The sequence below is a fragment of the Olea europaea genome, chromosome 11 (assembly GCF_002742605.1).
Source record: "Olea europaea var. sylvestris chromosome 11, O_europaea_v1, whole genome shotgun sequence".
Lineage (NCBI taxonomy): Eukaryota > Viridiplantae > Streptophyta > Magnoliopsida > Lamiales > Oleaceae > Olea > Olea europaea.
The window spans coordinates 29,273,482-29,287,634 of NC_036247.1; the positions used below are offsets into that span (position 1 = coordinate 29,273,482).

Here is a 14,153-nt window from a genome sequence, read left to right on the forward strand (position 1 = left end):
AGAGAAGGAAGAGGTAGAGTGATAATATTAATGGTGGACGGTAAGGTATGTAAATTAAATTAATTTTATAAATTAATACTTATTTTTTGCTCGGCAATGCACGGATTATGTTGTTTTGAAGATAATGTTAGCGTGTTCGGTGTATAGAACTAATGAGAGATGTATATTATCCTACATATATAAAAGAGCGAAGCAGGGCGGGACACGTGTCGTTAATAGACATCGTCTTGGAACTTTATTTTTTCATTTCATCGTTTCTCCATTTTCTCACGCTATCGGTCATACCTCTTTCCCTTTCCTTCATTTTTTTCTCCATTTTCCCACGTTATCCCCATACCTCTTTACTTCTCCTCCATTTTTCCCACACAATCACCCATTTCCTGCAAATTATTTTTGCCATATAGATGTTCGGCTAGAATTTCAGAATTCTGTTCGATCTTTGCTTTTAATGCTTTCATGAGGATTAGAAGAGTTTGGTGTGGGTATAGTAGAGATTTTTTGGCCGATTTGGGAGTTTTTACCCATATAATTTTGCTTTTTAATTCAATTTGGACTATTTGTTCTTATTGTTTATGTGCTCTACGATTTGAATTCTTCTGATTTTGATTTCTTTTTTATGTCCTGTGAGTTATTAAATTCCAATTCTGTGATTGGTCTCAAATTGAAGCATTGCTATAAGGATTGATTAAGTGATAATTATTACATTGTAAAAAATATTGCGTCCATTTTATGGTAAATAGGATGTATGGGTTACCTAGCTGAGGTACTCCAATGGAGGCTAATATGCAACTTCCATTGGCAGAACTAATGAACTTATACATTTAAATTTATTGTTGTTTTACCCAAGTGAAAGTATTCTTGGTTCATTTTGCAGATGGTAGGAGATTTCTTTGATGAGCTGAAGTCAAAAAGTATTCTTGGTTCAAGAAGTAAAAGCTATGCTGGCATGGAGTATTCCTTCATTTGGGTATGAAATCTATGCATTTGAGTTTAACTTGAATATGATATTTCCTTATTATAAAGGAAAGTTTATGTTTCTCTTTTCTGTTTTCTAAAGCTGGTAGGCAATTTATATGGCAATGTTTTCGAGTAATTTGTCTTAAATTTATTAGATTTATGCGGTGCTTCATTGATTTCTGCTAAAAAATTTATTAGTTTATATTTGCATATTTTTTTGGTTGAAAATATGTAGATGGCGTGGTGTACAAATTGCTTCGTGCTGCTGAACTACTGTGTATAACTCTGCAGCGCATGGAGTGACCAAGTCCGTCGCGCACGGAGCAAAAATATAGCTGTAGAATTTGTCAAAACATTTCAAGAATCTTTTCCAGTTTTGAACTCAATTTCATGAATAATTGTCATCTCTTGAAGCATTTAATTATGTCAACTATCAATGAGAAAAACAAGAAAATTCATCCTTCAAAACATTTTTTTAAACACACAAAAAAAAAATAAAAAATAAATAAAAATTGAGGCTAAAGCAGCTCCGTGTGAGGCTCACTTTTTCTTTTTCTTTTTTTAATTTCTTTTTTTCTTTTTCTTTTTACTTTTTAGTAGTGGCCCTTATTATTATAATTTTTTTTTATAAATATAGATAGTATCTAAATACCCCAAAGATCATATTTAAATCGTTTAGGACATACAAAATATTGTCTAATAAGTCGTTTAGGACATACAAAAAATAGTATCAAGTTTCATATCCATACAAAATATTGTCTAATAACAATATTTCATTAATGTAGATGAATGACTCACTAATAAAAGTTGAACTTTATTCTTTATAAACCTTTTTTTTTAATCCAATTTCAAAATGTTTTTCACATTTGTAAATGAATTTCTAGAAAATTTACAAACACTTAAAATTTATTAATCATCAACTAAAAAAACCCCATTTTTTTCAAAGATTTTAATGGTCCCCTTCATTTTTTAAACAAACCCCATTTTTTCTTTGTCATGTTCTCTCCTTTTAATCTCTTCCTCAACCAAAAAGTAAGTGACAAATGCTCCTACAGTTCCTACTACACAAACACCACTTTTCTCTTGAAACGGCTTCACAAGTTGCATCTATTTTAACCCGTGTAAAGGATCTACAAATTATATATATATATATATATATATATATATATATTTATTTATTTATTTATTTATTTATTAATTATTTTTTACATTGTGTACCATTTTCTAATATAAAATTTTCCCATTTGCAAGCTTTTGTATTTATAAGTATTGGACCGTTCTTCCTGCTCAAGGCAATCTGGTCAGGACAATTTTTGCATTTTGCTTATTTTTGTTTATTGTTATTGTTATTGTTATTATTATTAATAATAATTTTTTTTTGTCATGTGTATAGAATTTGCTCTTTATTATTTTTAACAATTTTTTAATATCTTAAGAATTTGTATTGGAAGTTTTTATTATTTAGGATTTCTCTGCAGTTATGAAAATTGGGATATCTACATTTCTAGATCAAGTATAATACATTCAGTTATATGCCTAGCAAATTTCCAAGACTTAATTTTTAGCTATCACGTCTCTATATTCTCAAATACAGACTCTTTCAGAGCGTCTCATGCTAGAAATGATGTAAGATATTGAGTTTGCAATGTCAACTAAGGTTTTAAGGGAAATGATGGCAAAGATCACTCACAAGTTAATCCTAAGCTAGAGAAAGGAGTGTAGCTCTAAACAGTTTGACAACAAGATTGTAATCATGAATTGCTTGTTTCCATATTGGTTATCAAGGAAGTGCATCTTTTAGATAACACTGCACAAGAGATCAAATTTGAAACATTTCGTTTTATGGTAAAATTTTTCATTTCATAATATAGGTTTCAAAATTTGATTTGATGGTAGCTACTCGTACAGAAAGTCCATTATAAGTTTCAGCATTCTTGTCTTAAAAAAGCAATTTGACTAACAATGATTTGAAATTCGAGTTTTATAAGAAATTATTGCAATGTAATAGTTGGCTGTTTTATGTTACGTCTCTTTTCCTAAAGCTTATGCAACTTGGTTTAATAAATATAACAAAAGTTTTATAGTCATTCACTTTTGTATACATATGTTGAAATCAAAGAGAAAGAATTTTGGTTTTAGCTTCCTAGAGTTCTACCGACATATTTGTATCTCAACCTGACCCCATTTCAAGGTGTAATTATACTACTGGCTTTCAATTGCTAGAATATTCCATCGTGGTGGAGCAATACCTATTTCTACACCTCAGTCCCGCCCAATTCAATTATATGATGCTTTTGGTAAATTCTTTATTGTGAAAAAAATGTGTGGCAGATATATATTTCTCTCAATGAAAAAAAGTAACTAGATTATGGCTGAAGAGAGAGATTAGAAGTATTATTTTGTTGCTTTCCTTATTGGTATTGCCCTTGGTGAGAGTTGCCATTAAGAAGTTACATTTTTGTCTCTATTGAGCATAGCCAAATAGGCTGCAGTTATTATTATTATTTTTGCCTCTCCATTTTCTGACACTGCTTAAAAGCTTATTTTCTTCAATTGATGATTGACTTCTATTTTACTTTGCTACTGGATCGTGTATATATGAGAATGCAGATTTGGCATTACATTATGGTGTGATGTTGAGGGAGTGCATTCGCCACGTAATTGTTGCTAGGCGAGTGGATGATTTGTTTATGTGCTAATTCAAATATTTGTTTATAATAAGTAACAAAAAGTTGACTAGGAGTAACTTTCAAGTTAATTGGACGTCCATCTTAGTTAATTTAAATACCAATCATCTAAGAATACCGCTATGCTATGTATTATTTTTTGAAAATATATAAATTATGGTAATAGCATTTGTACTTTCTATGTTGGGGTCTGAAGCAGTATCTAGATTGTCATGCCATCAAATTTACTTTTCATCTTCTGCTGTAATTGCACTTTCGTTTGTCACCAAGTGAGACTTACACCTAGCATTGGAGAGGCAGATGAAAGAGATGGATGCTCCCTAGAATCATTCTCATTATTTTGCTAATTCCCCAGTCTCAAGTTAGGTTCTCTAGGATACAATTATTTTTCACCAATGTGTTGATGATGTAGGTATAATTTCAATTTTCAATGTGAGCACATCATGTTTTTTCCCCTTTATGCTTTTAGAATGGTTGGAAGTGGGGGTGTGTGGCCTATTTCTTCATGTTGTATGTGCGAATTGAAAGTAGAACATAAAATGCGCATGTGCTCGCTGATTTTAGTATTTTCAAGATGGTGGGTGATGAAATACTTTCCCTGTGATTTTTTTTTTTTTTTTTTTTTGGGGGGGGGGGGGTTTGGGGGGGGGGGGGGGGGTGTTTACTGTTACTTTTGATTCATGAAGAAGTGGAGGGAAGGAAGGAGTCTTGTGTCGTATCTGATGGATAGGGATAGATTGCACAATTTCAATGTAGAAAAGTGTCGTTGTTTTATCTTTTTATTTTTCAAGGTTGCTTAAAATCATTCTCAAAGTTCGTTATGTATTATAATAAATTTGGAATTGCTTGCTGTTGTTTGATTTTAATACCCTTTTGCAGGTTCCCTAATGACATTCAATATATTGGAGGAGGCTATTGCGCTATTGGCAATTGATGATACAAAACATCGTATGTTGTCTTCTCTCTCATTTTTTTTCATTTTTACTGATGCTCGAGGGTAGGGTGCTTTACTATTTGTAATACAAAAATCATACATAAGTACAACATTTTTAGAATGTTATGGGGTTCAAATGACTGCTACGAAAATGAGAAGGAAAAAAAGTGATTAGGTTCGAGAAGATCTGGTTATTGCTCATCCATCATTCTTATAATTTCGAGTTTAAATATGGTGTCTCCAAGAGTGTTCCTTATGCTTAATGCTCTTAATTAATTTGCTTTACTTTCCATCCACTTACTAAAAAAAATCAATAATTGTATTTTTTTCATTGACTTTTTGCATTTTAAATGAGACTATCAGTTAAGCCATTTGAGTTTTATTCTTTCGAACTACATTACTTTACAATGTAATTTTACATTTTTAGACAATGATTAGTATGGAAAAAAAATTAATTTCCAATTGCTTCTAAAAGTTTAATAAATACATTTATTGTTGTAGTGGAAATATTATGTTGTGCGGAATTGATCTACCACACCATTTCTTTCAAGTTATCCCACCTTCGTTAGGCCATGACATTTGTTTGGTGAGTGTTATAATTATTCAACACATTAAGAGTATGTTTTAGTAGAAGTTCCAGTTGGATCCATCAATGCACTCTCTTTCTATGGGGAATTTATATTTGAGAGCCATTTTTATATAATCTCCATGGAGAATATGTATATGAGAGCCCCTTTTTACGTAATTTCACGGTTAAATTTCTACATATTTAATTGTATTCCTAATATTTCTATGGCAACTTCGAACGAAATTGACTGTTGTTAGATTCACTGCTTCTTTAAAAACTATTGTGTATGTTCATTCACCACCGCCATACACTTATATTTAATATTCACCCACCAACGTGCAATGCACGTTTTCTTCACTAGTGATTGAATAAAAGTTGTTAGGTAGATTAATATGTTTTGCTCATAAGTTTGTCCTAATAGCCAATTAACTACTAAAACTTTTTCATTTGAAATATCTGCCATTTAATTTCATCACAAGAACTATCTTATTTCGCTTCCCTTTATGAATCATAAGAATTTATAGTTGCAATTGATGCCCATAGTTAGAGTTTTCTAAAATGGGGTTTAAAGTTTAGACAAAAAGACTATCATAGGTTTTACTTGTTGCACTTAGAAGCAACCAGGTTGACGAATGAGGCAATAAGAAGCTAACACACGATTCTCCACTCTCTTCCATTTTGTTCTCTCTTTTAAAGTCTGAGATTTTGTTTTCCAGCTTCTTGAATGCATGCATGTTTTCACTGAAATGGAAAATGATTCATAGACAAAAAACAAAATGAGGCAAAGATTACAATAGATTGTATATTAGAGCTATTAGTCCTATAGTATAATTTATCAGATAAAGTAAAGTAAAAGCAACACTGAGAATAATCATCCAATATATTTCCAATGTAATATTCAATGATTTTTAAAGAAATGTTTAATGTTTGATTAGTTTTGCAGTTGATGGTAGTTATATTAATACACCGTCCATGCGATGTGATTTCTAACATTACAATACAAGCTTGTGATTATGAAAAATGGTAAGACACAATGCAACCAATGTGAAGATCAGAGTGTTTAAGAGCAGGTGAAAGGCCCAACAACCATTACACTCATAATATATGTTTGCTGTTTTAAAGTTGAAAGGAATTAAGATAAAGTATTATAACTTGTTTACAAACAGGGGAAGACATCTTATTCAAAAAAAAATTCACTGCAGATTTTCTTCAAATCATCATTGTCGAGAAAGTTCAGCGATTTTTTTATCAATTGCCTGAGAAAAAAATAAAGACGAACGAATTACAGTTACTCTCACAATTGCTTTATAAATGAAAAGAAAAAAAAATGTTGGATTAACATAACAATGAACACAGCAAATATGAAAATAAATATTCGATGAATACAAATATTGCACCTGGTTACCATAATTATTCATCCTGCCCCATCTCGACACCATTGTTGTTGCGACTGAAATTAATAATGCCACTTGAAATCATCAAATTATTACCGCTAGAATCACCAGCAAAACTTCTGTCTCCATCGTACCACTGCGTGAACTTCATCCACAATTATCAATACTCAAGTCCATCACATAACCACCAGGACCACATCTAGTTCTATCACAGCATCACTATTTCTATCATCTGTACTTTACCTTTAATGACTATCTATCATCGGCACCACCTAAATGTAGCTACTCCTAGTATGTGAACCTCTCATTCTGCGTTTTTTTTAATCAACTCAGAAAATTTAGCTTCAATGGCATTCAAGCATAATGATAATAACTTGTCAATTCACTCAAATGAATTGAATCAAGACAGTCAATGGCAGTTGGAGAAGAGTGGAAAACACAATTTTTTTCAAGGCTTTTAAAACATTGATACGAAAACAAGAATATATTACCGTTTAATGTGTAAGATTAAGAGAGAAACATAGAGGATGATTGGAGGATAAAAAAGCAAGAGACTTCGGGATTTGAAAAGGCTGAAATTTTTTCAACTCTTTAAAGAGAAATTGAATATAGCACCACTATTTTTCGTAGATGTTGATTTAGTTAACTTAGCTCGTGTATTGAAGTAGCTGAAAGCAAAGTTTCAGCTTTATCAATCAAGTGACATATGCAACATTTACATGTCTAGAATTAAAAAAAAGGGTATTCAAGCTTCAATAGTAGCAACGAGAGGTACGCCAAATGTATTAGCAGGTTTTCTCATTCAAATAGTTCAAAAATTAAATAAATACCAGAAATGAAACTACCCCATGTATCACGCTAAATGTAAGAATATAACCTTGCGAAGTAGGGCTGTAAGCAAAAATCGCAAAATTGGAAAACCGAACCAAAACCGCAGTTTAGAAACCATCGGTTTGGTGCCACGCGAACCCGGTCAAGGAAATGGTTTTGACCCAAATCAAACCGGTCAAAATGGTTTGGTTTAGATTTGAGAATTTTAATTGCGGTTTAAAACCAAATCGGACCAGCGAAAAAATATATAAAAATAAAAAAATAAAAAAAATGAATTTTTTTGAAAATCATCTAAATATGTAAAATTCAATAGTTTTGTCATTTGTTGGTATTTTTGTCAATTCCTAATTTTCTAATACAGATATATCATTATTATTATTATCTAATAATCCTAATATATATTTAATAATTTTAAAACTAACATAATCTATCAAAAACTTTTTTCCTCTTCAAAATTTAGATAAACTCCAGTCGACACCTAACACAGTTTTGAGCCACCGACACCACACACTTCTTTTCAGATTTTTCACGCCTCTTCAAAGTCGAATTGAAGTTCATTATATCAAATCGGAGACAAAGAGATCCTAGACCTTCGGTCATAATATTTGCTACAAATAAAGTTTCAGATTAATAATTTTTTGGAGCAAACTAAGGTAAGAATCTGAAATTAAATGTGTTTCGTAATATCATACAAACGTAAACTTGTGTAATTGTTATATTTAGATATTATAAACAATTGCTTTATTATTGTAGTTGGTTATTCTCTTTATTTAATCAATATCTTTTTTTTTTTTCAAATATGATGATCAAGAGATCTTGTTTGACATCATTATGTTTTTTGGACCTTATATCTAATTTAATATACTTGTATTGTAACATTATTTTATCGTCATTAACCTAAAAAAGTAAACAAAAATGAAAAAAAATATATATGTTTTAATTTATTGTGATTTCACTTTGATTTAGTTAATATTTAAATTTATAGTAAATATATTTAACCTCTGTTTGAGCCATATTTTTCATATCATATAATGAGAAAATTCCCTATTGGAGAGGAGATTAGGTCCCACACATGAAATAGCAAGTCAACAAAGACGGGTGGACTTGTGAAATAACGATTCAAATTTTCATTTTTTTTTGTCCCAAAAATTTGGTTCAAACAGCGGCTTAGTTTGTTTTAGATTTATTACTAATCAGATATAAATATATATTAAATTCAATGAATTAATGACATAAAAGTAGACGGGCAAAAAAATATATGGTGAAATCGACGATTTAAAACCGAACCAAACCGTTAATTTTAAGTTTGAGTTTTTCTCAAACCGTTTAAAATGATTTTGTTTAGGTTGGAATTTTTCTCAAACAGTTTTAAACGGTTTGGTTTGAAAATTTGTCAAAAATCGGTAAAACTGGACCGCTTACACCCCTATTGTGAAGGCCAAAACATGGATGTTGAACGGACCTATCCACGTCACGATACCCCGTTCGAACTTCTGTTCCAAGGGCTCTTAAACTCACTATCATCAAGTTTTCGAATTTGAGCAAGAGAATTGTCAAATTGATTGGAAAAATTCATGGATGCTCAGAAGGTTAAACACTTTCAAGATGAATACAACATATTTAATATCTTCGTAATTTGTATAGTCAACTACGCCAAAGGTTCCTGAATACAACAACAAATTTTTATAAACACCATTAACAAGGTTGCACGGACCCTATAGTATCTGTAGAGTTAAAAAAAGGGTATTGAGTAAAACAATTTATTATTATCATTAGAACCAAAAGTAAGAAACATGAAATTAAAACTGACATGCACTAAAAGTGTTACCATTTTAGCCGTAATTAGCTCAATGCCTAGAGCCTTCTGACATCCCGCTTTGAGACAACTGGAGTTTTATGAGATTAGACAAGTTAAAGATTCAAAAGCTGAAAACTTCTAAAGTACTTCAAAGAAATGTTATCGTAAGCTGTGGTTACCTTTAAGAATTCAAGAGTAAAACTGAGAGGAAGCATACTTAAGAACAGCATTGTTGAATAAGCATCAACCGTTGAAAATATATCTAAAACAAAAAGCCATCAATGCATTTGAACTGCCAAAATCAGGAATCAAATCACATCATGCAAAAACCAAATCTAATTCAGCCTGTTTAAGTCAATTATATGCGGCCATCTAATAAGCTGACAAAAGTACCACAAGGATGAAAGGTAAATCATAACTTTAGCCTGACCACCCACATTCTGTTTGCTAGCAACCAAGTTAATTTTTATGGGTCTCGTCGAAAAACACCTTCCATTCATATCAGCCATGACTCACGGTCTCTTTCATCACGATACCTCACAAATTCATCGTCAAACTCCAATTTCAGTTGAAATTTCCTAATTTTTTGGGAATGATTTGTTAAAACCTCGAAAAAAAAATCGAAGATTGAACAGTGAATATAAATAACACTAACATTTGGCACTAACAATGTATATTATCAAAATTACATTTCAATAGTACAGAATTGACATAAAAATTGTGGAAAACTTATTTGAATAAAGAAAAGAAACAATTGTATCATAAAATTGACGTTTTCTGAATTGAAGTAACATATTTATGGACAATTTTGCATAGTTCATAACATGCCAAATTGAGCTAAGCTGGTCTCTCAGAGGAAGCCTGCTGTAAATTTAGTTCCATTAGCAAGAAAAATCTGCAGTTGTGGCCTCAACAGTAAAGCAAATTAAAGGAGTTGCATCGGCATTTATTCATATGACCCATTAACAATTTTAATTGAAGACGCTAAACTCATCTGATTATGCCCTCATCCTCAGTGTCTGAGACATGCTTATAAAGAGGATCAATGATTTCAACTTTAGGGGACTGAATGTGAACACATGCTCGTTAATGAGATATTAATGGCCATTTCCTCAAGAAGACAAACTATTTAAAATAAAAGCATAGAAGCAGGTTGCAATAATTTGAAGGAGCATAAAGAACAAGAGGTTGGTAGCATTTTACTGTAACAATGGATGGAATATTAGACTTGCTAGGGGAACCATGTGACAAATCCATACAAAGTATTATGGTTGGAACCTCGGGTACCATTATGATAGACAGAGTTTGTTCAATGGCAAAGAGAGAATTTAAGCTACCCAGCAGGGAAAATACAAAACTGCAAGGGACAAAAAATATAAATACACACTTTGAAAACTATCAAGGCAAGATCTCATAATATTATCCTAAATGTTGAGTATCTCTAATCGCTCATTTGCTGCTCAAAGGTATTCTAAAGCATGTAAGGAAAACATTACGTGATTGAAATACAACTCCCAAATGTTAAATACTTAAAAAAGGTATTGCGGGCTAGCAATAAACTCAAAGGTATTTTTACATCATGTACCCCATTTTCTTTTTTCTTTTTAGTATTTAACACCTGAACTGCTAAGTGTTAAGTACTAAAAAAAGCCCCAATAAACACAAAAAGAAACTCAATAACAACCTGAACGAGCCGACAAGCTAGAATACCTGAACTTCTTATTAGCCATGCTATATATTGAAATTTAAATGGGGAAAATAATACAAAGTACAACTGCCAAGTGTTAAAAAAAAAAAAAAAAGTTCTTTGAATTTATTGAATGAAAAAGTCGAAGAAAATACCTGGGAAGGGATGCACAATCTTTCTCAAAGGCTATCAAGTTCATCAACCAATGATTTGTTGTTTACTGAATGTATTTCCAGCTTGTTATTAGGGGCTTCAACCTTCATAAAACAAAAGAATATGTTAGAACATTCTCAAAGCACAGGGAAGCGCTTAATTTGAATTAATTCATAACAAATTCTTCAAAATATTTTATAAAGCAAGTGATAATATAAGCAGCTATGCTTTAGCAAACAAATAAAATTGAATTTTAATTTGCTCATGTTGTTGAACAAAGCAAAATTAGAATCAGACGAACACACTATGCAGTATATAGTTTTATAACTAACATGATGTATATGAGCAAAATCACAAGACAAGACGAAAATATACATTTTCAAATGAGAGCACGATGTGGGGAGATGCATACTGATTTTATGTCCTCTCTCATATCTTGAAATTTTATATTGAATGTACCCAACTATTCATCCATGTCCTGAACAAAATTAGTAGCAATCTGAAGGCCTGTAGTACCTGCACGATCCCTAAATAAATCATTCAGGGTTCACGTTGCTGTCAACTTGAAAGAAAAGAAAATAAAAACCAAATACAATCGTCATAAAAAATTTATTTTCAACGTTGCAAATGACTTAGCTTCTTGTAAACCAAACAAATTTTGAAAGTTTGGCTAATATACACATCCTCAAAATTAATCTTTCAAACACAATAACAAAACCAAAAGAAAATAAATGAAACTGGATAATACTCATAAGTATTTTAAAAAAAATTAGGTGTTATACTTTTAAGTAAACACAGGTAAAATCGACAAGCTATGATTGAATAGAAAGACGTGATAAAGATGACGTACACCTACTATCAATTAACACAAATATCTTACGGGATCACAAGTGATGGCAAGAAAACAAAATGCAGTAAACATGTGGATATCAATGCTTAAAATCCTAAGTTACCTCATTAACTAATGCTTGTTCTCCAAAATTACACGCACATTTGCCACTTCCAAAGCTTGAAGCTCTTTTTTCAACCACTTAGAAAATGCCTCTGCTTCACTGAAATGCATTAGGGCCAACGAAATTAGCTTACATCAGCAATATAAATTGTCTTCTTCCAAAGCCCTAAACATTAAGCAAGTCACATTTCAAACAACCAAACTTCCATGTCTCAATCTACTACAATCTCTTAACATCCTAGAGCTCTAAGAACTTTCCATAAAACTTTTGCAATTCACAAGTTCGCAAGTTTTGTTTTACCCTCTCTCTTTTACTCTGACAGCCTACGTGCCCAAATTTCTATCTAACTAAAACGAAATTTACCTTTGAACAATATCTTTTTCATTCATAACACATCTTAATAGTGGCTTAGGAAAGGAAAATCACAATAGCTTCATATAACATTGAACAACCTATTTGAATAATTCAAAAGATAAAATTTCAACAGAAGGTTTCAAAGTATAAAGTATACAAGTGCCTAAGAGAGCTTCCATGTCATTATCTTTGATCATAAAGTGTGATGCAGTTTATGATCAACTTTCAGAATGACATAATAAAGAAGAAATAGTCTATGCAGATTTCTATCGTTTACAACACTTGTAAATGATAATTCTTTTGATAAGGCTAGCTGGAAGGTCACATAAGAAATTAAGGAAGACAATAGCCCAATATAATATAGAGAGAAAATCCAAGATTGTTGAAGGAATCCAACAATATTTAACTTTATTTGCTCATTCTGTTCACTTCACCCACTTTAAATGATCCTATTCTTAGAACATAATCCTACAAGCTTTGAGCCTTTTGTGCCACTTCCATGGGTAATTCTGCTTTATTTCTTGGTTTTTCCTCTTTCTAGAAATTAAAAATTAGAAAAACAATTCCTTTCCAATTCTATATTAATTTGTGGGCCGATTAGGAAATCGAATGCAATAAAATCACTTTGAGGAAAACCACTTACGATATTATCTGGAAGAGAAGATGTCATAGTTTTTCCTACATTTGACAGAGTCAAGAATTCAGCAGGTGGCCTTTCATTAAAATGTCTCTGCCCTTTGTTGCATCTTCTGGTTCCTCATGTACTCTCCGACTTGCAAAAAGATCAAAATAAGCATTTGTATCCAAAATTGTGAAAGTGAAAATGAAAATAAAAATCTAATTCCACAATAAAATATGATCAACACCCATATGTGTCATACCAAAGCAAATGAAAACGTAACGGATGAAAGACTTTATTTTCAACGAAAGCTAAAACATTGGATCGATTAAAATTTACAACAAAAAAAAGAAAGAAAAAAAAGAAAAGAAAAGGTAGTTAGATTTATAAGCACTAATTATGTTAGGCTTTTGAGATTAAGGCTCCATTTTGAAGAAAATATGAAATGAATACACAAGAACCAAATATCCAACAAAACTTAACACATGCTAGATCGAGGTTATCGAAAGGCCTACCAAAGATCCTCGATCTTCGGGGTTTCTTTGGGGTTCCTTTGTAAAATGGACACCTCGACAGAGAGGAGTCGGACTGTCCGAGTCGGAGTCGACGGACAAATGAGGAGTATGACAAAATGAAAATGGTAGTTACGATTTGTGGAGAGAGTCTACTAATTTTACAGCACCATGGTCTTGGAAGGAATAAAGATTTTGGTTTCTCTGTCGTTGGCTAGCTTCTCCAATGTACAAATGGTGCATAAAGAATATATTTACTCAACTGTACAAAACCTGATAATGAACAGTAAATAATCCAGTTCAAGTGTGAAAAGTAGGGTGACAAAAATAAATAGTGAATTTAGAATCCCCTCTTTTAAGAGGAAAAGGGATTAAAATTTTGAATTATAATATGATTTTTGAATATCAAACTTTGCACCCAATTTTGAAGTTGGATCTTAAAAAATAAGGAAAAGTGTAATTTAAAAAAAAAAATTGTATTGCTCAGGTTCCTAAGAAAATTATTGCCGCTTCGATTTTCAGCCTGCTACTTTTAGGGCCCAAGATATTCTCCCGGCCCGGTCCAGAATATTAGCAAATAAGTAAAGTGGAAATTACACCCAATCAGATTTTTTAAGATCCAATTTCAATGAGAACTAAATCTTGTTTATAAAAAAATCAGATATTAATTCAAAATTTTAATATTAATAATTATTTTACAAAATCG

At 31.5% G+C, this 14,153-nt stretch overlaps 2 long non-coding RNA genes across 11 annotated transcripts; one reads left to right on the top strand and one right to left on the bottom strand.

Annotated features, from left to right (window-relative positions):
- Nucleotides 1-282: 282 nt before the first annotated feature.
- Nucleotides 283-4,817, top strand: LOC111403995. Its single transcript, XR_002704610.1, has 2 exons — nucleotides 283-967; nucleotides 4,524-4,817. It is a non-coding gene; the product is annotated as an uncharacterized LOC111403995 (long non-coding RNA).
- A 1,340-nt stretch (nucleotides 4,818-6,157) lies between these two features.
- Nucleotides 6,158-13,783, bottom strand: LOC111403996. 10 transcript variants are annotated; one of them, XR_002704619.1, is made up of 9 exons: nucleotides 13,451-13,774; nucleotides 12,960-13,088; nucleotides 11,963-12,061; nucleotides 11,422-11,525; nucleotides 11,012-11,113; nucleotides 9,659-9,776; nucleotides 6,784-6,849; nucleotides 6,544-6,676; nucleotides 6,158-6,402 (listed from the first exon to the last, which is right to left on the bottom strand). It is a non-coding gene; the product is annotated as an uncharacterized LOC111403996 (long non-coding RNA). The 10 variants fall into 10 exon arrangements; XR_002704617.1 differs by having other exon boundaries at nucleotides 6,544-6,849; nucleotides 11,963-12,127; nucleotides 13,451-13,783; XR_002704618.1 differs by having other exon boundaries at nucleotides 6,544-6,849; nucleotides 9,659-9,747; nucleotides 11,385-11,525; nucleotides 13,451-13,780.
- Nucleotides 13,784-14,153: the final 370 nt, after the last annotated feature.